Below are 20,336 nucleotides of genomic sequence, written 5' to 3'. Positions count from 1 at the left end.
CGAGAAATGCGCACTAGTGCCATTTACGCGCAAACCCATGGCAAACTACAGTGTTACGATAAATGGCCAAGTAATACGACGGGTCCGATCGTACAAGTTCCTAGGTGTCATAATCGACAGGGACTTGTCATGGAGCCCACACATATCTTACGTGAAAAAACGGTTGACAGGCATATGCCACCTGTTCAAATTTTTCGCTGGCAAGACCTGGGGAATGTCGCCTAGTGCCATGTTACAACTGTACAGGGTGCTTTTTCTGGGATTTCTGCGATACAGCTTGCCAGCAATAATCAACACAGGCAAAACGAATCTACGCACTATACAAAGTCTTCAGGGTCAAGTGCTCCGGATCTGTCTAGGCCTGCCTCAGAGTGCTTCAACAGTGGCTACGATAGCAATCGCTAGAGACCACCTTGTCAAGACCCACATTGACATTGAAGTACTCAGGACCCATATAAGGCATCTAGCCAGGACTCCTCGTCACCATTTAGCCTCTCTACCAGCGGACAGGCCACACACATCTTTCAGCCAAACGATAACTGCATATGATGAATCATTGCCAGCTTGTTTCACTCCGGCTGCGAGACCTTCGATCCCTCCATGGTGCCTCGCTCAGCCGAAAATCAACCTCGCAATACCTGGTATCTCGAAAAAAGCTGATCTGTCATCACCAGCCCTTAGACAGCTCACGCTACTATATTTGTACGAGAACTACCGTGACTCTACGCATATTTACACTGATGGATCTGTCCTTCCAAGCAGCTCCGCGGCGGCAATCGTCATACCAGCGCAAGCTACAACAATCAAATTTAAGACGACCCACGCGACAACATCGACAGCAGCAGAGCTCGCAGCGCTATTTACTGCTCTTCATCACATTGGTGATGAACCGCCACACAAATGGACTATATTCTGTGACTCGAAGGCGGCACTGCAGTCTCTACTGTCACCTCTACGACGCGGACCACATGAACAACTAATATTCCATATTACAGAGACATTACACCATATCAGTGATGCAGGCCACGACATAACCTTTCAGTGGCTTCCAAGTCACTGCGGGATTGTCGGCAATGAACGGGCGGATCACGCTGCCCGCTCAGCCCATACTGAGGAGCGCCACGTCCCCATTCCTCTTTCTAGAACTGACGCTGCACGGAAGCTCCACCTACTTGCTCGGCAGTGCACCGCGTCGCAATGGAATGAGCCACATTTAAGAAATCCGCGACTGCACTCACTTGATCCAACATTAAGTCTTCGAGCGCCATCACAGCTTCGCCGTAGAGACGCCACGCTTTTATATCGACTTTGGTTGGGCGTTGCCTTTACTAAAGCCTATGCCTTCCGCATAGGGATGACCGACACCCCAACCTGTGACCACTGCGGCCATGAAGAATCAATTGGCCATATTTTGTGCACCTGCCCGGAGTACAGTCCACAGAGGGCATGCCTCAGCCAGGAACTAGACCAATTGGACGACCAACCGCTATCTGAAAAAAGAATTCTGCAACATCGAAAGGACCTACCGTCACAGAAGAAGGCCGTGCAAGCGCTTTTGCGCTTCTTGCGATCTACCGGCCTTTGTGAACGACTTTAACTGGAACGCCTTTTGTGTGTATGTCTCCATGTGTGCGCGTTCGTTTTTTTTTTTTCTTCTCTCTCTGTCATCTTTCTAACCCCTATCCCCCATCCCCAGTGTAGGGTAGCAAACCGGAGACTCATATCTGGTTAACCTCCCTGCCTTTCCTCTTCATTCTCTCTCTCTCGAGCTCAGGAGCGTGCTTTGCGACCTCTGCAAAGGATACACCACATTCTATCACCTGCCACTTGGTTTGCTTTGGCTTGTTTGCTTGATTGTTTGTTTGTGTTGCTGGTGCTATTGATGTGCTATATTGAAAGATTTTGCGATCTAATAAAGTGTCTCAAATAAGGCTGCTGAGTCTCATGGGGACAAGGACCAGGAAGAAGGTGAACTCTGAATGATTTACACCAGAAAAGCGGCCTGCAGCCGCTGTCCTGGGGAAAGCAACGACATGATTCAGCTACGTAATGAGGAACCACGAGAGTTACATTGGCAAGAAAAGAACGAGCTCGACTCTAGACCTTAAATAAAAAAAGCTCGGGATTATTCCATTACGTAACTGGAAAATCCAACAGATATATGAGCAGGAAGGCAACGACGGTTGACAAGACTGAGAAACAACGACTTAGGTAGAAAAAACAGTGTCCTAATAATATATAAAACATAAATAAAATTACTCAAGAAGCAGAGGAACGTGTGAAAAGAGATAGAACAATGTGCCAGGAACTTACGAAACGATGGCACAAGATGAAAATATGATGCACTGACCCTTCGACTTTTACAAGCCCGTGCGTATCTTAACATTGCGGTTCTCCATGCAATATACCCTGAAATGTATCCCAGTGCGGACTGCCCTGCCTATGGACTAAGGGCAACATTGGATCATGTGTTGTGGGAGTGTGAAGCCATCGGCTCCTCCTTCAGCCAGGATAAGTGAGCTGCGCTCTTGGCAAGCCGCGACCTCAACGACCAAGCCCTGGTCGTCCAGAGTGCCCGCGATCTGACCGTCAAGCTCGGCCTGGCGGACCCTACGTGGAACTAGCCGGGTGGCGCGGGGTCTCCCCTGCGCCTTCTCTGGAGCGAATAAAGTTCTTTCACTCACTCACTCACTCACTCACTCACTCACTCACTCACTCACTCACTCACTCACTCACTCACTCACTCACTCACTCACTCACTCACTCACTCACTCACTCACTCACTCACTCACTCACTCACTCACTCACTCACTCACTCACTCACTCACTCACTCACTCACTCACTCACTCACTCACTCACTCACTCACTCACTCACTCACATCTGTCAACGAGCCAAATTTCGTGAAATGTTATTTGTACAGTTTAACAACTCGTCTGGACGACTGCGCAGCTCATTTTGACCAAAGTGCGCGCACTTCACAACAACCTTATGTCTGCATAGAGCATGTAAAGTTTCTATATTTAAGACAGCGAAATTTACAACATTGCAAAGTAGTCTACTCAGATCTGTAAATTATCTGTAGACTGCGAAATCCAACTTTTGATCTGGAAATTATACGCCCGCAACGACTGCTATTCGAACTAAATGAAGCCGCGCCCTTTGCCCCATAGCAAAGGTCGTTGAAACGTCGAATCACTGGACTGTTCTCTAGTTGTACAATGTATGAAAAATTCTACAGAGTTTTGATAGACCATGATACCCCTACACATGAGCTCTTCTCGGCGAGGATGATATTGTCTCGATGAAAACAACGAGCGCTTGCTTCACAGTATCGCTATTGCTTCCTCTGGGATGTGCGCTGCCTAACGTGACGTTAAGCTGACGAGTACTCGCATCTTAACGCGACACTTACCAATGGCACACCACGTGACTTCAACAGAATCACGGTACTCTTCCACGATACTGCGACGGGGATCGAGGCAACCACTTAACATAACTACGAGTTATTTGATGGCTTTTGCGTAACATTGAGATATAGTATAACAAAGACCTACATAGATAGGTGACCACAAACGAATAATAATAATAATATTTGGAGTTTTACGTGCCAAAACCACTTTCTGATTATGAGGCACGCCGTAGTGGAGGACTCCGGAAATTTTGACCACCTGGGGTTCTTTAACGTGCACCTAAATCTAAGCACACGGGTGTTTTCGCATTTCGCCCCCATCGAAATGCGGCCGCCGTGGCCGGGATTCGATCCCGCGACCTCGTGCTCAGCAGCCCAACACCATAGCCACTGAGCAACCGAGCAAACGAGTAGGTGTTGTTCCAGGTGTGACATTAGAAGAAAAAAAGTGGATTTGAGCAGGCTGATCACTAAAATCACACTGTGGGCCGAAATTCTAAATATTGGCGGTCTATTGTCCGGCAAGTAGAAATCGATAATGTAATAACATTGGTTCACTCCCAAAATGTACGCTTGCTTGCAATTTTGAGCTGCGTAAGCAACGGAATGCTTGACTGCAATGCATGCAGGGTAAATGGTGCAGTATTTAAATATCATCCCGTTAAGCAAGACACCAACTGCATTAAACAAGTGATTCCACGCCTGCAGCCACTATTGTCGTGAATTTTTACAATGACCATACAACATTGTTCAGCTTGACCATGTAATGGAACGCAATGATGGCCAAGTTATCACTTACAGTAACTGCGAATTGAATGCATGTGAAATAGCATGATAGTGCACTTATATCGTGATTCTGCAAAACATTTAGAGACGCGTAACACGTGAAGGTATATCCACAACCATGCGAATGTATTGCGTATGAAGTATCTTGTTTACTTCACTGATATGTTGCGCACAAAACGATCAAAAGGTCACTGGACGAGCAGGTGAGAGAGTGAGTGGGCAAGGACAGGAAAAGCAGGGAGACCAACCAGACGGAGCGTCTAATTTGCTGCTCTTCAGTTGCGGTGAGGGAATGGGCGATACGAATGACTGCGAAAAGTGAGGACAAGTGAACAAGTTGCACAAATGTTCGTCCTTGTCTTTTCCAACATTCTTTGTGTATTATGTGCATTTATTTGTGTAACATTCTTTGTGTATTTATATATCAATGCCAGCACAGTAAACAGAATGATGTAACAACTGGTTCCGGATAGGCCCTATTCAAGACAAGGAATGGCATCAAATATAAAAAAAATTCTGGGGGTTTACGTGCCAAAACCACTATCTGATTATGAGGCACGTCGTAGTGGGGGGACTCCGAGTTAATCTTGACCACGGGCTTTTTTTTTAACACACCCCCAATGCACTGATACTAAAACAAGTGATTGATGGATACACGCGCGTGCTCGCATTTCGCCCACACCGAAATGCGGCCGCAGCGGCCGGGATTCGATCCAGCGACCTCGCGCTTCGTAGCACAACGCCGTAGCCGCTAAGCCACCACGGCGGGTCGGAATAACACGATAGTGCATAGTACACAGTGATATGAAACATTTGTAGACACGTAGCGTCTCAACTAGGGCCAGCTGAATTTCTGGGGGAGAAAGCGTCATCCGGATGTTGAGCAACTAACAGCTCGCTATAATTGTGATGGTCTCGAGATTACCCCCCCCCCCCCACCTCCCCATTCCGGCAGTCACATTTATTACCGCGAGAGTACGGAAATTCAAGATGACGTTCTTCAAAGTGACGTTCTTTAATATGACGCTCATTCTCCATGCACGATGAAACGCACGCGTCGTTCTTTCGTCGCACAGGCTTCCCATGCTCCAGATGGCCCGCAGCTGAAAGAATGATTGGGCGTCACGCAGTAAGTAAGCCGCCGCACTAATATTGCCACATGGTGACGCAGCTACAGAGCTAGTCTGACGTCACTCCATTTTTTTCTTGTGTCAGCTGTGTCCATTTTGTATGCAAGGCCGCAGTTTTCTTGTCAGCCGTTCACAAAACAGCGGCAGCGTTTCGTGGCTAAATCTGTAGAGACCTCCTGCCAACGCGTGCGAAGGCGTTGACGTCATTACTGCCATATTCTATATCCGCAATGAAAGGCTTAAAAAAAGAGGGTGAAAAGTACAAAGCTGAGCCAGGTTCGTGCACTGAAATTCTAGAAATGCAAATAACAGAAATATGCGTTTTGTGGATAAATCTGTAGAGACCTCCTGTCAACGCGTGCGAAGGTGTTGACGTCATTAGCGCCATATTCCACATCCCTAAAGAAAGGCTTAAACGAAGACCACGAAAAGTACAAACCTGAGCCAGGTTCGTGCACTGAAATTCTAGAAATGCAAACAACAGAAATATATTGCATTTGGAATAGCAGAAATTTAGACAAATTAACTGACATTGACAATTGGGGCAACACGAGGGATGGATTGAAATTAAGAAATCATCATACTCATCATCATCATCAGTCCATTTTATGTCCACTGCAGGACGAAGGTTCCTCCCTGCGATCTCCAATTACCGCTGTCCTGCGCCAACCGATTCCAACTAGCGGCCGCGAATTCCCTAATTTCGTCGCCCCACCTGTAGTCTTCTGCCGTGCTCGACTGCGCTTCCCTTACCATGGAAGCCATTCTGTAACCCTAATTGTCCAACGGTTATCTAACCGGCCCATTACATTACCTGCCCAGCTCCATTTTTTCCTATTGATGACAATTAGAATATAGTCTATACCCGATTGCTCATATGATCCAAACCGCTCTCTCTCTCTCTATCTCTTAACGTTATGCCTAGCAATCTTCATTATATCGCTCCTTGCGCGCTCCTTAACTTGTTCTCAGGATTCTTTGTCAGTCTCCAAATCTCTGCCCCATATGTCAGCACCGGTGTTGCTGACATATTAATTATTTAAATTAAATTATGTGGTTTTAAGTGTCAAAACCACTTTCCGATAATGAGGCACGCCGTAGTGAAGTACTCCGGAAATTTCGACCACCTGGGGTTCTTTAACGTACACCCAAATCTAAGTACACGGGTGTACCCATCGAAATGCGGCCGCCGCGGCCGGGATTCGATCCCGCGACCTCGTGCTCAGCAGCCCAACAGTGCTGATATACGAAGAAAGCGAGTCGACAAATATGGTTCTTGTGGATTTGTCGTGGAGGTGAATATGGGCCTATGGATATGTATGTTTCTATATTCATCCGCCAAAGCGAAATGTCGAACCACGCGTGAGTAAGTGATCTTGGAGGTGTCAAATGTCACGTGCATGTTCTACGCACGCAATTGCTAGTTTTTGCATACAATTAAGCGCACGCCATAGGCACAGAATGCGTTGCTTAAAAATAGACGGGCACATATCGTAGGGAATATGCGCATACGTAAAGCAGCAACAAAAATGGCCGATGTGACAGGCGGGAGAAATGAAAAGAAGTCGGTTGACACCGGTATCCACTTTGCACGGAAAGCAAAAGGCCGTGAAGTTGCAGAGCCTGTTCTTTGTTATTGATCTACTACTGCTTATAGTGGGATCAGTGATGAATACAACCGGCACTTAATTAGCATAAATACCGTGTCACATGCGTAGTTTGCCGCTATTGTTCTCGTGATCCACTTACTTGACTAAACGTGAAGTCGGCACCCAGATGGCGCCGACTGGCCCTTCACCGTAAAATAATTTACACCCTTACAACTGAAAAAAAGGACCTAGAGGTGTCTATAACTCGCACCCTTATGGTGTGATTTATATAACTGACACTCTATGGATGCGAGTTATAGACACATTCACACCCTCTCGAACTTTTAAGGGCGTACATTATTTTGCTGTGTTGTCACCCACATGAGAGAGTTACATTTATCACAAGTCGCAAAACATCATAGCGGCCAAGGAAACACACCATAAAATGAAAGATACAACATGTACTGCACGCATGAAATGTCACAATAGAGCAAGAAACACATTTCAAACTGCCGCAGCCGTTGCTCAGAAAACTGGAAGCAGGAACGATGTCGAATACGTAACGATTGAGCAGATTTCTAGACACCTCTATTCCTTGCATGTAACTGGGAGATACTTCTATAGCTACCACATTACAAACCCTCTACGTCACATCAACGGCGTCGAAAATCCTACCAGCGGTCACGGTGACTCTTGAGGACGTACGGGGTAGCAGCTCAATTTTCAAGCAAAAGAAGTCATAATAATAATTCTTCATCATGCGTACGCGTTATAAGCCACGCTAGCCACTTTGAAAAATGAAGTTACGTCGCACTGAGCTCTAATAATGTGTTCTCATTAAGAGACGACTACCCTGTACATAATTTAGTGTCCCAAAACAAGTAAATGAACGTTATGAGAAACTGCGCGGTATAGTGTCGTGCACTGTAAAATAATTTACACCCTAAAAAGTGAAAAATGGTGTAAATGTGTCTATAACTCACACCCTTCGGGTGTTATCTATATAACGAACACAGCAAGGGTGTTAGTTATAGACACATTTACACCCTTTTTCACTTTTTAGGGAGTAAATTATTTTACAGTGTGGTAATGGTGTTGCGCTGAGCTCGAGGTTGCGAGTTCGATCACGGTCTCGGCGGCCGCACTTCAATGCTTATGAAAAGCAAAAAAAAAAAAAGCCGGCGTATTTAAATTTAAGTGCACCTTAAAGAACCCGTACGGTCAAAATTAATCCGGAGTCTCGTCCACATCTGTATACGGCGTACCCCATAACGATATCGTCGTTTTAACACTTCCGATTCAAAAATTTATTTTAATCTTTATGTTAAGACAATCCCCTGTGCATCACCTGCTCCTTATAACTTACTTATTGCTAGCTGCTTCCTAACTACGAAGAAGGGATAACTTCCGTGATTTTCACATTGGGGATTGCGAAACAGTATGGAATCAGTAAATTGCGTGGGCAGAATTAAAGCCGCGTGCGGCTCGCTGCGCGCATCACATTTCTTTTTTTCCTTGAATCAGGCAGCGGTTCCCATTAGCGCTACTTATTTCGGTGTAATGACGGACAACTTAATTTGCTACATTGTTTTTCTTTCACGGGATGTCGGAAATGCACCAGTCATTCCAATGCCACGCGAAAATTAAGAAATCGATAAAGAATAGGATTATATATATACTAAAAGCAGCAGATGATTTCAACTTGCTTGAAAATGAGATCGAGATAGCGCGGTTCCGTTCCCTGCACCGAGTGACAGCCAATTATTGAGGGCACGTGTAGCAGCTGTAATATGCTCGGCAAAAGTCCACAGCATCTGGTCTAAGAGTATCCATCTGCTTGAGTTATACGTGGTTACGTTACACGGCAATCGTAATACCGTATGCAGATGGTTACGCTACAATGTAATTACCTGCAACGTTCGCATATAGCGGTAAACGAGAATGGTAGAATACGTGCATCCTCGCATGCTTTTTACTCAGCGCCGTGCGGTTAAATTCCCGTGGCGTTCGACTGCCGAACGTGAGGTCGCAGGCTCGATTCCTAGTTACGGTGGCCGGGTACGTTGCGCTGAAGGCAATAATGCTTGTGTATACTGTGAGGCATGGGTGCAGGACGAAAAAACAGAGAAAAAAACTAGGTGGTCAAAATTAATACAGAACCTTCCACATGATGTCCCTGGTTGCCCTCGCGTTGATTTCAGAGAGATAAATCAATCAGTCAACAAAAGTATATTTAACCCGCCGTGGTTGCTCAATGGCTATGGTGTTGGGCTGCTGAGCACGAGGTCGCGGGATCGAATCCCTGCCACGGCGGCCGCACTTCGATGTGGGCGAAATGCGAAAACACCCGTGTGCTTAGATTTGGGTGCACGTTAAAGAACCACAGGTGGTCAAAATTTCCGCAGTCCTCCACTACGGCGTGCCTCATAATCAGAAAGTGGTTTTGGCACGTAAAACCCCAAATATTATTATTAAAAGTATATTTATTTCTAATCGTGAAGTTTCTTATGGATCTGGTTAAAGGCCGATTTACGCTCAGCCGCGCACGCCGCACGCGTGCGGTCGTATGATAAAACTGCACATTTCGCACATTGGCTGGTGCACACTTCTTTTTTCACACTGCATGTGCGGACCCAGTGTAAACCGAAATTTGCGCACCGGTGAGCGACATGCGCAGTTTTTTTGGTATCATTCCCACGCATGCGGCAGGCGGGCGACGCGGCGTGCGGTCGTGCAAAAAAAAATGCTCATGTCGAACACTTGAGCACGAATTTCGGTTTACACTGTGCGTACAGTGTAAACCGGAATTTCCGCGCAAGTGTTCGACACGCACGATATTCCGCACGACCACTGGCGTGCGGGGCGGCGCCGGCGTAAATCGGCCTTAAGGGCCGATTTACGCTCGAGCCGCCCATCGCCGCAAGCCGCACCGCACGCGTGCGGTCGCGCGAAAGATTGCACGTATCAAGCACTTGTGCGCAAATTTCGGCTTACAGCGTGTAAGGTATACACTGTGCACACAGTGTAAATGGTAATTTGTGCACAAGTGCTGGATACGTGCAATTTTTCGCGCGACCGCAAGCGTGCGGTGCGGCTTGCGGCGATGGGCGGCTCGAGCGTAAATCTGGCGTTAGGTCCAACTTACGCTCAATTCACACAGCCTTCCGCAAAGCCTTCCGCACGCGTGCGGACGTGCGGCAAAAGTGCACTTGTGGCCCAGAGGTGCACAAATTTTGGATAACACTGCTCGTGCGGACATAGTGTAAACCAAGGTTTGTGCAGCTGTGTGCGGTACGTGCAGTTTTCAGCACACCGCACGCGTGCGGGAGCCGTGCGCAAGGTTGTGCGGATTGAGCGTAAGTTGGCCCCAGTTGCGCTACTGTGACCGACCTTGCAACTTAGTTGGTCACATGTCCAGAAAAGCCACAAAAATATCTAACCGTACCTTTCTCAGACCTAAAGACAACTCAGGGACACAACATTCAAGTCGGGTCTGATCAACGACTAGTATATTATGTACGAATGCCAAAAAGCACGGTTATCGTTGAAAGTCCATTGTTTAGATGCGCAAGGCAACGTCTCTATGTACGTGGAGAATGGAACCACTTCTATGTGCTTCTTCTAGTAAAAAAATACATTTTCTTTTTTTTTCTTATTCAAGCAGATCATGCCGCATCCTCGATTTTCTTGTGAACTTGCGAAACGCCCCTCATGAAAGGGCACTTTATCGTCTTCTATACATTACCCTTTGGAACCGTCTCTATATCTTGAATATATGCCCTACGTATTACGTAATCTCCTCCGAGTTTATCTTCAAAAGGACTGAAGCCAATGCGCAATACATAGAGAATGGTTCCCAATAGATAATGTTCGGCGTAATTAATAACATAACGACGACAATAAAAACACGCTTCGCCCATTTCTCTACAACTGATTCGCTATCGACGGCGTTTTGAGATGTATACATCTTATGTATACATTTCTTTCCCGATTGTAATTTACGCGCAATATTGTTACGCTGTACGTTGCAACAGCTTTGTTTTCCCAAACAAAAAGAAAAGATGTGTGGGCTTCTGGAGGTGAAACATAAAAAAGTGGAAATGAAACATATAGTGCGCTGCTACCAGACAGCGCACGTTTGAGGTTGTAGCCACTGTCGTTCTGCAACGACTCGGCCGCAATCCGCAGTTTATTCTCGAAAGGAACACTTAGCGAAGTAAACATCCAGTTACGCATCACGCGAGAAGGCCTCTTACACACGACACAAGCGATCAGGGTTGTTCCAGTTTATGTGACATCCCGTATGCAGCTCGCATCTTGCTTTGACGGCATTGACCTCGCGTGAGACAGCACTTGACACATACATGCACACGCGCCGAATAGTTTGGATACATATCCACACGTGGAACACAGATACGAACGTACGCAACTTTCAAAAAGCGAACTTCTGTTCGTAAACAACATCCACCTGTGGCCTCGGAGATCGGGGATGCGCGCGGGCAACGCGACGCACTGCCCGATCACAGAGGCTAAGCTCCACAGCGGGGCGTTTTCTGCTCTCACAAACACAGCGTTTCATAAAACTGCTCTACCGGCGGCTAGCTTAACCTTCGTCTCGACCGATTCAACTTAAGGAAGGCGGCAAGGTGAGTCCGCGCACAATAAACGCTTCTCAGCAAACATCAGAGCACTCAGTTCTGTCACTGCAATTCAAGTAAATCTACACCGAGTCAGCCCGTGACACGAGTGTTTTGTCCTGATTGCCCAAGCGGAAATACTAGAACAATCAGCTCATCGGTTTTCATCTCTCTGTTGTCGTCGTCGTCGTCGTTGTTGTCGTTGTGCAAAGGCAATCTTCAGTGATATTTGTGCTGTATACACGCTGCGATTATCTCAGCAGCTTTTGCAAAAACGAATTTAACGTTCATGGCAGCTTTCATAAAGCGTTGTGGTGTGCCACGTTTTATAGAAGGGGAAGTCGGCTGCGTCATCGGCTTTGATAAGACTCAATGCGGAAGGGCACTAAGTTCCTCGTTTGGTGTAGGCTGAAAACGATACGCAGTAAGGCTTCGAGTTGAACCAGCGAGCGGCAGATATCCAGACTTCCCATCTCTAAAAGGAATAGCAGACGACAAAACACCCACGAATTTCAAAACGGAAGTTATTCTCCAGAAGGCATGGCGACCGCGACGTGTTTACGGCTACTGCAATCGCTTCTGGCGACTTCAGAACACAAAAGCACAACCTTCGTAGTTACATTTCGTTCCTTCGAAGAAGCCGTTGCACCACCTATTCCTGCGCGGCGCTGTATAACTGAGGACACGCAATAAAAATATCGTACTGTTGAATTATGTGTATAAATAGGGTTTTCATAATAGCGCAAGCATTTTTTTTTGCTCCTGTAACACAAAACGTTGTGCTCGTATTATTTTGTTGTCGAATATGGCTCTGAAATGGAGGGAACCTTACGAGACTTGCATAATGCCGATAATACGGCGCTATACAATGAGGCAACGTTGGTTTTCGGCTTCCGTTGTGATGGATTGTGAGGGACTCCAAAACGTACACTCGGGGCACCTCCAAGCTTAGAAGCCGTCTACAGGAGCGGCTCTTAGAATCAGCGCGGAACATGACGGCAACATAAAAGAGGAAGGACACAGGATGAGTGATGTATAGCAACTAATGTTTATCAAGAAAACACGCATACAGAAGATGCGCGATGATTGCGTAAATTGGAACCATCTATGTGTCTCTTCGTTAGATGCTGAGACGCAAATGCTTGGTAACCTATTCCACCTGACCGAATGACATGCGCACGCAGATGGTGCATTCGCCTTTGAGAGCGCAGACATTAGGAGCTCATTCCTGCGTTTAGCGTCGGCTACCCTCGGCGTAACCGAGCGAACGAGCGCAGCGAAGGATGAAAGAGCGAACGCGGAGCGCAACGGTGCATGAAAGACGGCGACAGCAAGGAGAGCGGGAGGAAGAGAAAGCAGAGCAGGAGGATGCAGCACAGCCATCGGGCGAAAAGCTGAGGAGGAGGGTATGGCGAAAGCGTGAGAAGAAAGGCGCAGTGACGCGCAAGACGGGCTCTGTGGCGACGACCGCTACGAGGTGCCGCCAGAGTAGCGCGCCGTCGTCTGTTCACGGATGGCATGCGGCGAGCGAGTCCACCTATACGATGTAAGGAAACAGAGCGCTGCATGAGTGGAGCTCTGTCTGCGGTGACTGCCGTGAATCGCACCCACGCATCAGCCACGCACTGCCTCTCCCGATCTACCGATTAGCCAGGCAGTCGCACCACACTTCGCTCCGTTTGCAATGTGCTGCTCGAGACTGATTTTATGCCGCGAAACGAAAACACACATAGAACTGCGCTCAAATGTCGCTTTAGGGAGCATCGCAACCGTCCGTGAATTTTTTTAATTTTTTTTTTTGCTTTCTTTCACAGTAAACTTCAGTTGCTAGACAGCGCTCGTCCCGCGTCTTTACTTTTTTTGTGCCGCCGTCGTTTTCCGCGCTGATTCAACGAATGCCTCAATCCCAACTCGTCCAGTTTCCGCCTTACAGACCGACTACGAGTCTCCCTTTCATGTAATTACTTCTAGCAGGCGTCCTGGCGAGTTATTTCCTGTTGGCATTTCAATTTATGCTGACGGTATACACGTACAGCGCAGAACTCCTGTAGCATCCGTTTTGCGCACTCGCGAACAACGTATGGCGTCACCGTGATGAGCTATACGTCACTCGCCTAAGGGCCGACTTACGCTCGAGCCGCCCATGCATCGCCGCAAGCCGCACCGCACGCTTGCGGTCGCGCGAAAAATTGCACGTATCCAGCACTTGTGCACAAATTACCATTCACACTGTGTGCAAAGTGTATACCTTACACACTGTAAACCGAAATTCGTGCACAAGTGTTTGGTACGTGCAATCTATCGCGCGACCGCACGCGTGCGGTGCGGCTTGCGGCGATGGGCGGCTCGAGCGCAAGTCGGCCCTAACGCTGTGTAGGCGACAGCAGTCACATTTCTAAGCCGGCAATAAGATGACCTGCAACTGAGACGGCGATAAGTCAAAGCGACCGCTTGGACGGACATTATAGTGCTCGGGATACGGCAGCTCTAGATCAGCGCTCGATATCGCGCTACACTAATACTAATCAGAGTAACGTAACATGTCACTCACCTTTGTTTTTCCTCGTGTAGTGCTCCGATCTAATCCGAAACGGCGTAAAACTTGGCAGCGAATTTCCATCTCTAATCGAGGCCTCTCCCCATTGCGGCTTTCCTTTCAATGTAGATGGAACAAGGCATTCGCCTGCAGGCGCAAGCAAGCGCAATGATGTACGCCTAATTTAGTCCCAGGGAACGAAGCTTGCGTTTATCGGGCCACGTTATTCGGCGAACACTCTATGTGCACGTATGTCAGAACGCCGTATACAACAAACACGATGAAACCTGTAGCGCGCAAACTATGCACGAACACTTTCTGCGCGCGTCCTGCTCTCGCACTTGTATACCACACACGTCCACTCCGCACGAAGGGGGTGGGAATGCCGGGACACAATGTTGCCTCGCGTGAGCGCAGCGTCTTTGGTATTATGTGAAACGTCCATACTGTAGCGCTAGAACAAACAAATAAAAAAGGAAAGGGCGTGATATCTGGCGCGAAAATAAGCAACGGGGTTGGTTAAGATGTGTTCTACAAACGATGTCACTCGCACAAACTGTCACGCAGCTGGAATCGTGCACCTATTCACAGAGATTACGATCGGAACTACTTTTCACCGCGCAGTGTGTAACGCCGCCACGCCAAAGCCAGCATGATCTCGGCTGCGCCCATGCAGGAAGGAAATAACAATGGCTACGTCGGACGCCGTTGAAATCTGATGACGTCGCAAGAATCTCGCGCGCGAATTTCAAACCTGTCTGTCATTCCTGGCTTGTCAAGAGTCTATGTACGCACGCGAGGAGTGAACCATACACAGTTTCACACTTATGCAATACCATGGTGTTGCATAAGTTTACATTTGCGAATCAAGCTATGATTCTCTTTAGTGTCCCTTCAACGACATCCTACTTTAATGCACGCTTCAGCACTACCGATACCAACAAGCACAAGAACATTACATTAACTGCCCCATTTCTTTACATAATTAGAGTGGCGTTATGCGTTCTCACAACACATCCGCTCGTGGACATTGTGCACTCTCTCAAATTAGAAGTTACAATTGCACATACGCACACACACAACGCTTTTCTGAAGTAATCGTAAATGTTACTGTATACAAGACCTCTGCTCGTGACGTCAGCACGGCCATGAATGGCGGGCCGCATGCAAACGGTGCGGCTTCCGGCGATGGGCGAACACATCCGGTCGTGGACATTGTGAAAGTAAAAGTCTTGCTTCGGCTAGTTGGTTCATGCTTAAAGTAGTAAAGGCAAGGCGCAGAAGACCAAGACTCAAGACGAAGAACACAAACGACAGGACCGGTGCCGGTCCTGTAGTTTGTGTTCTTCTTCTTGAGTCCTGGTCTTCTGCGCCTTGCCTTTACAACTTCAAAACATTGTGCACTCTCTCAAATTAGAAGTTACAAATACACACACACACACACACACACACACACACACACAGACACACACACACACACACACGCACACAACGCTTTTCTGAAGCAATCGAAACTATTACTGTATACAAGACCACTCCTCGTGACGTCAGCACGGCCATGAATGGCGGGCTGCATGCCGGCGGTGGGCTTCCGGCGATGGGCGGCTCGAGTGCCTCTTGATGCTTCAGCGGTATTTTTATTTCCCTGCTAGACAACTGTTTTGGTGACATTACGACTGGCAAATAAATATGAAGCATTTACTACAGCTGTTGTCATCGTGGTGTCCAGTGTCATGTGATATCGGCGAGCAGCAGCAACTTAACATTTAGTCAAGAAATTTGCGGTCGTAGACCTTCAACGGCATTAACGTGGCCTGTATGGCGCCAGTATGATATACGGTATAAGCTGTTGTAAATCGCGATTCCCGAGTGTGACACAATGCCCCTAACGCGCGTAGCCTGACGACATGTCCCTCAATGTCACCAAATACGCACATGGCGTCACCACCTACGACAGCAGCGACATTTAAGAACAGCACGGTCGATACATATATTGCGAAAGCATTGTTGCGCCAAAAGCAAAATAAAGACTCAAGAGGGCAAGTATGAAACGACAGGTCGAGCACTGAACTTCAACTGATTTTATTCTTACAGCAGAGCAGGGAGAATCCACACATTAGCACGCGCACATCAGTGTTGTGTAGAGCGAATACAGTGACGTTTCTAACCAGCTGCATCTCGTTGTCATACAGAAAAGCAGACGGATCACTAATACAACTCGTGCCTCTATCTTTTATGTGATATGCCTCAAAAAGATCTCAGCCAACTCACCCTGCAATAAGTTCTACCCCAGATATATTGCGTTTGACACTCCGCGAGGGGAACTAGCATTAGTTTACGACCTCGAAATGCTTTCGGTAATAATGTCGCTATTTGTTCTCATCTTGCAACGCCCACGACGCCACAGAGTGAAAGATGTTGTCCAAAGAGCTTCGGTATAGGCTGCCATGCTGGGTCTCCGCTTCCTACAAAGCTGGTAAGCACTGCAGGCTGTAGAAAGACGTTGAAAAGGCTATAGAAAGGCTATACAAAGACATACTGTAAAAGACTTCTCCCACGTCTCGCATTCGCGATCGAAAATACTGCGTCACTTATAGAAGAAAGAGTACGTTCGATGCTGCATTCGATGTGAAACTTTGTCTCTAGACAAACAGAAACTATAGCTGCTGCTATAGTTTTGTCTCTATAGCTACAGCACTATGCCTCATAGTACTATACCTACTACATGGAATGCGTCGCAGATGTAAAGCTATTTACCACGAAACGAGCGGAGTGACTTGCTTCTGAGGCCACAGCGCACCATCTGCAGCCCTCGCGACGAAAACGTAGTGCGTCACATACGGGCACAACAGACGTGCACAAGCAATGCGTGGTTTGACGTAACCTCAGGTCCATAAGTTGTAGTGACAACATACGAAGTGGCTGTTATTTCGTTGAAAAGCGTTGCAGATCAAATGCCACCTGCACCCTGAAAAGTAAGGGCATCGATGACCGGACCACTTGCGAAGCTTCGATAGCGAAGTACGAAGCGGAGTATACTTTTTAAAAAAATATCTGCATGATGACGTGGCAGCAGGTCCCCTGTGCCCAGACATGCACGTGAGACTAGACTTACGTTTCAAAAGCATCTGGACGGGCTCGCCTATCAACTTCAAGCGCAAACGGGACGCAACTGCGCCTGTCGCTCGAAGCAGTTAGTTGAAAATCTCGTGCATGAGCTGACGGCAGACCGCGGAACCTAGGCCCGCGCCAGAGTTCATTAATTTGTCACCTGTGACAAAATATGTCATGGACTTCGTAAGTGGAACGCCAGCGCGCTCCTACGTCAGCTTTTTATATAGACGCCTTTTTACAGCGAAGCTGCATCGCTCTACTGTCCAAGGAAATTCTCGTGTGGTTGGCGTGGTAAGCGAAAAACTCCCCATACGTGGGCCTATCCCGGACATAGTGCAATGCCGGCCCGACCAGCGGCGGAGGTGAAGCAGGCGTTAGGCACTCCCCATACGTGGGCCGATCCCGAAGATAGTCAAATGCCGGGCCGACCCGCGGCGGAGGTGCAGTTCGCCATTAAGGGGCCCACATAGACAGCTTCGCTGGTCATCTTTCTTCACAAAGTGGAAGGGCACTGAGTTTTTTTTTTTCAGAGTTGCTGCATGCTCTTTGGACAAAGAGAAAACCTATGGGCGTCGAGTTTTGACGCGAAGGTGCCGGTAGTAACAGGGTTTTCTTTTTTCGCAGAGCTAACACAGGGACATTTGGCTCTATAACGTTAACAAGAGCTGCCAAAACGGCGGTTCTGTGTCTGCTAGCATAGGGTGGGGGAATGGATCTGCCCCGTATTCGTACTCTTTCTGGTTTGAAACGACCTTGTGACTTTGCAAGTTCGTCATATTCAACAAAATATTGCGTTGTGGATTCATCAATTCGCAGTGATTGTGAATGTGCACAGAGGCTTATTTACTCGAGCGCTTAGAAAACTACGACTGTTTGGAAATTTACGCCAATGCGGATAAGCAAAAGGAAATATATAAAGTCACAAGAAATTGCGAAGTTACAAGCGTGGAGATTAGACTAATCCTACACATTCCAATACGGTAGAGTAGCGATTTCAGGGCCAGTGTGGCGTTTAGTAAATTTTGTAGGAAACTCTTAAGCCGGATGCCTCACACTACAATTCTGTCTCATGGGCGAGCCACATGCATCTGTGAACTGTTCAAAAACCCGAAGTGAAATGTCCAATTCTCAGCGGTGCTTGGAAAACCAAAAGAAAGCAGAAGGCGTCACTCTTGTCAGCTACTCGAGCTGTCGTTCCATGTGCTACAGTCACTCTCCCTTTTACCCAAAATGTCACACGAAGAAGCCCAGCAATTTAATATGCTGACAGGGTGGCCTCCGAGGTTTCCTTACACCGTCAGTGGCGAAGCGGTGACACCGTGTTACGCAACCTCTCAACTAGCGGCAGCTGGATTCGCAATACTTTGTTCACAGTAGTTACAGAAGGCTCCCTATTCAACCGTACACTGTTGCGAGCATTTGAAGACGACAGAAGTGTGCACTTACAGAAGACAAAGAACTACACGCCGTGCACACGCCCTCAAAATTCGTGACCATGGCCCAGTTGGTGCTGAAAGCTTCAGGCCAGCATCGCCACCACTGCATCGTTCTTGCTTTTGTAATTGCGTTTTTGTCATCAAGCCAATGCAAACAATTCCTCCGTGGGACACTTATACCAGGTCTCAATATCCGCACACCGATTCGTAAACAAAGAGGGACATGCGCCGAACATCAAACTGTGAATATATTGTCAAGGACATCCCAGGGATGTTGTATCTAGATCATTTTTTTCGGCCGACGCACGAATAGTTCTCCCAGTTCGGTTTCGTCGTGGCGTAATAACGTTATCTCACATAATTGCAATACGTGGCTATCCTGTATGAAGTTCACGTGCGCATCGTAGTTTGCGCATCTTACGACGCAATTCACATTGGAAATTCCGCTCAGTTCATTACGCCACTTCCGCCAGGCTTGAAGGCCTAGAAGGACGAGACCAGACGGAGCGCATTGCGCCTACGTGTACACGCGATGCATATGATGTCTACTTCTAGATGGTGACTCGGCAACACACGGCCCATCAGGATGCGGACAAAAACGCTATATACCGCAGTGTGCGGCGTTAAAGTCAATGTGCGGCGTTTAATGTAGCGGCAGTTTTTGCAAGGGCTGCAGGGGCCTGCGTGAGATAGTGCAACGAACAGCCGCGATAGCGTTCAGGCCCGTTTTAATCGCACGCTAGTTAAGGGCCTGTTTACGCTCGAGCCGCCCATCGCCGCATGCAAGCCGCACCGCACGCTTGCGGTTGCGCGAAAAATTGCACGTATCCAGCGCTTGTGCAAAAATTACCGCTTAGATTGTGTACACAGTGTGCACCGTACACATGGTAAACCGAAATCTGCGCACAAGCGTTTGATACGTGCAAGCTTTCGCGCTACCGCATGCGTGCGATGCGGCGATGGGCGGCTCGAGCGTAACTCGGGCCTGTTTACGCTCGAGCCGCCCATCGCCGCAAGCCGCACCGCACGCGTGCGGTCGCGCGAAATATTGCACGTATCAAACACCTGTGCACAAATTTCGGTTTGCAATGTGTAAGGTATACACTGTGCACAGTGTAAACGGTAATTTGCGCACAAGTGCTGGATACGTGCAATTCTTTCGCGCTACCGCATGCGTGCGGCTTGCGGCGATGGGCGGCTCGAGCGTAAACAGGCCCTAAGCGTTCATTCGAAGTGGCTCCGTCGTCAGCAGCCCGTGACAAACTCGACGAGAAGCAAGGCCGGAGTGTTCAGTGCCACCTTTAGCAGTTCGTACGCGACACAGCAGTCCTAATGTCACCGGTGTCAAACTACGCCATGCGCATTCGCCGCATATGTCGCCGGGCGACTCCGCGGCGCCTGGAACGGTCGAGAAGCGCAGAATCGATGCAGATCTACTGACAGGGCTTTAAATGCTGCATCGACATTCTTCAGCGAACAACAAAAAAAGAACCGACTTAAAGGCGACAAAATGGCCAAGGGCTTTTTCAAACTAGTAGCTCCACTGATGACGCAGTTGTGCCGTCGCAGACGGACAGCAATTTCAAATCCATGAACTGCGAGAAAGGCGTTGCCATGGTCAGCATTTTGCAAAGCGATCCGAGGAACGGACTCCTACCGAGCGGACGCCGCTTAGTTGTTCTGTCACCAATTATTCT

At 47.9% G+C, this 20,336-nt stretch overlaps 1 long non-coding RNA gene across 1 annotated transcript in view; it reads right to left on the bottom strand.

Annotated features, from left to right (window-relative positions):
• Positions 1–14,623, bottom strand: part of LOC139046810 (uncharacterized) — a 190,112-nt gene extending 175,489 nt beyond the window's left edge. Inside the window, exon 1 of the long non-coding RNA XR_011506938.1 lies at positions 14,105–14,623. This is a non-coding gene — a long non-coding RNA (uncharacterized lncRNA). The remainder of the gene's footprint in view (positions 1–14,104) is intronic.
• Between the last annotated feature and the right edge of the window lie 5,713 nt (positions 14,624–20,336).

This window comes from Dermacentor albipictus, chromosome 6 (assembly GCF_038994185.2).
Source record: "Dermacentor albipictus isolate Rhodes 1998 colony chromosome 6, USDA_Dalb.pri_finalv2, whole genome shotgun sequence".
Taxonomy (NCBI): Eukaryota; Metazoa; Arthropoda; class Arachnida; order Ixodida; family Ixodidae; genus Dermacentor; species Dermacentor albipictus.
This window is presented reverse-complemented; position numbering and strand designations above follow the sequence as displayed.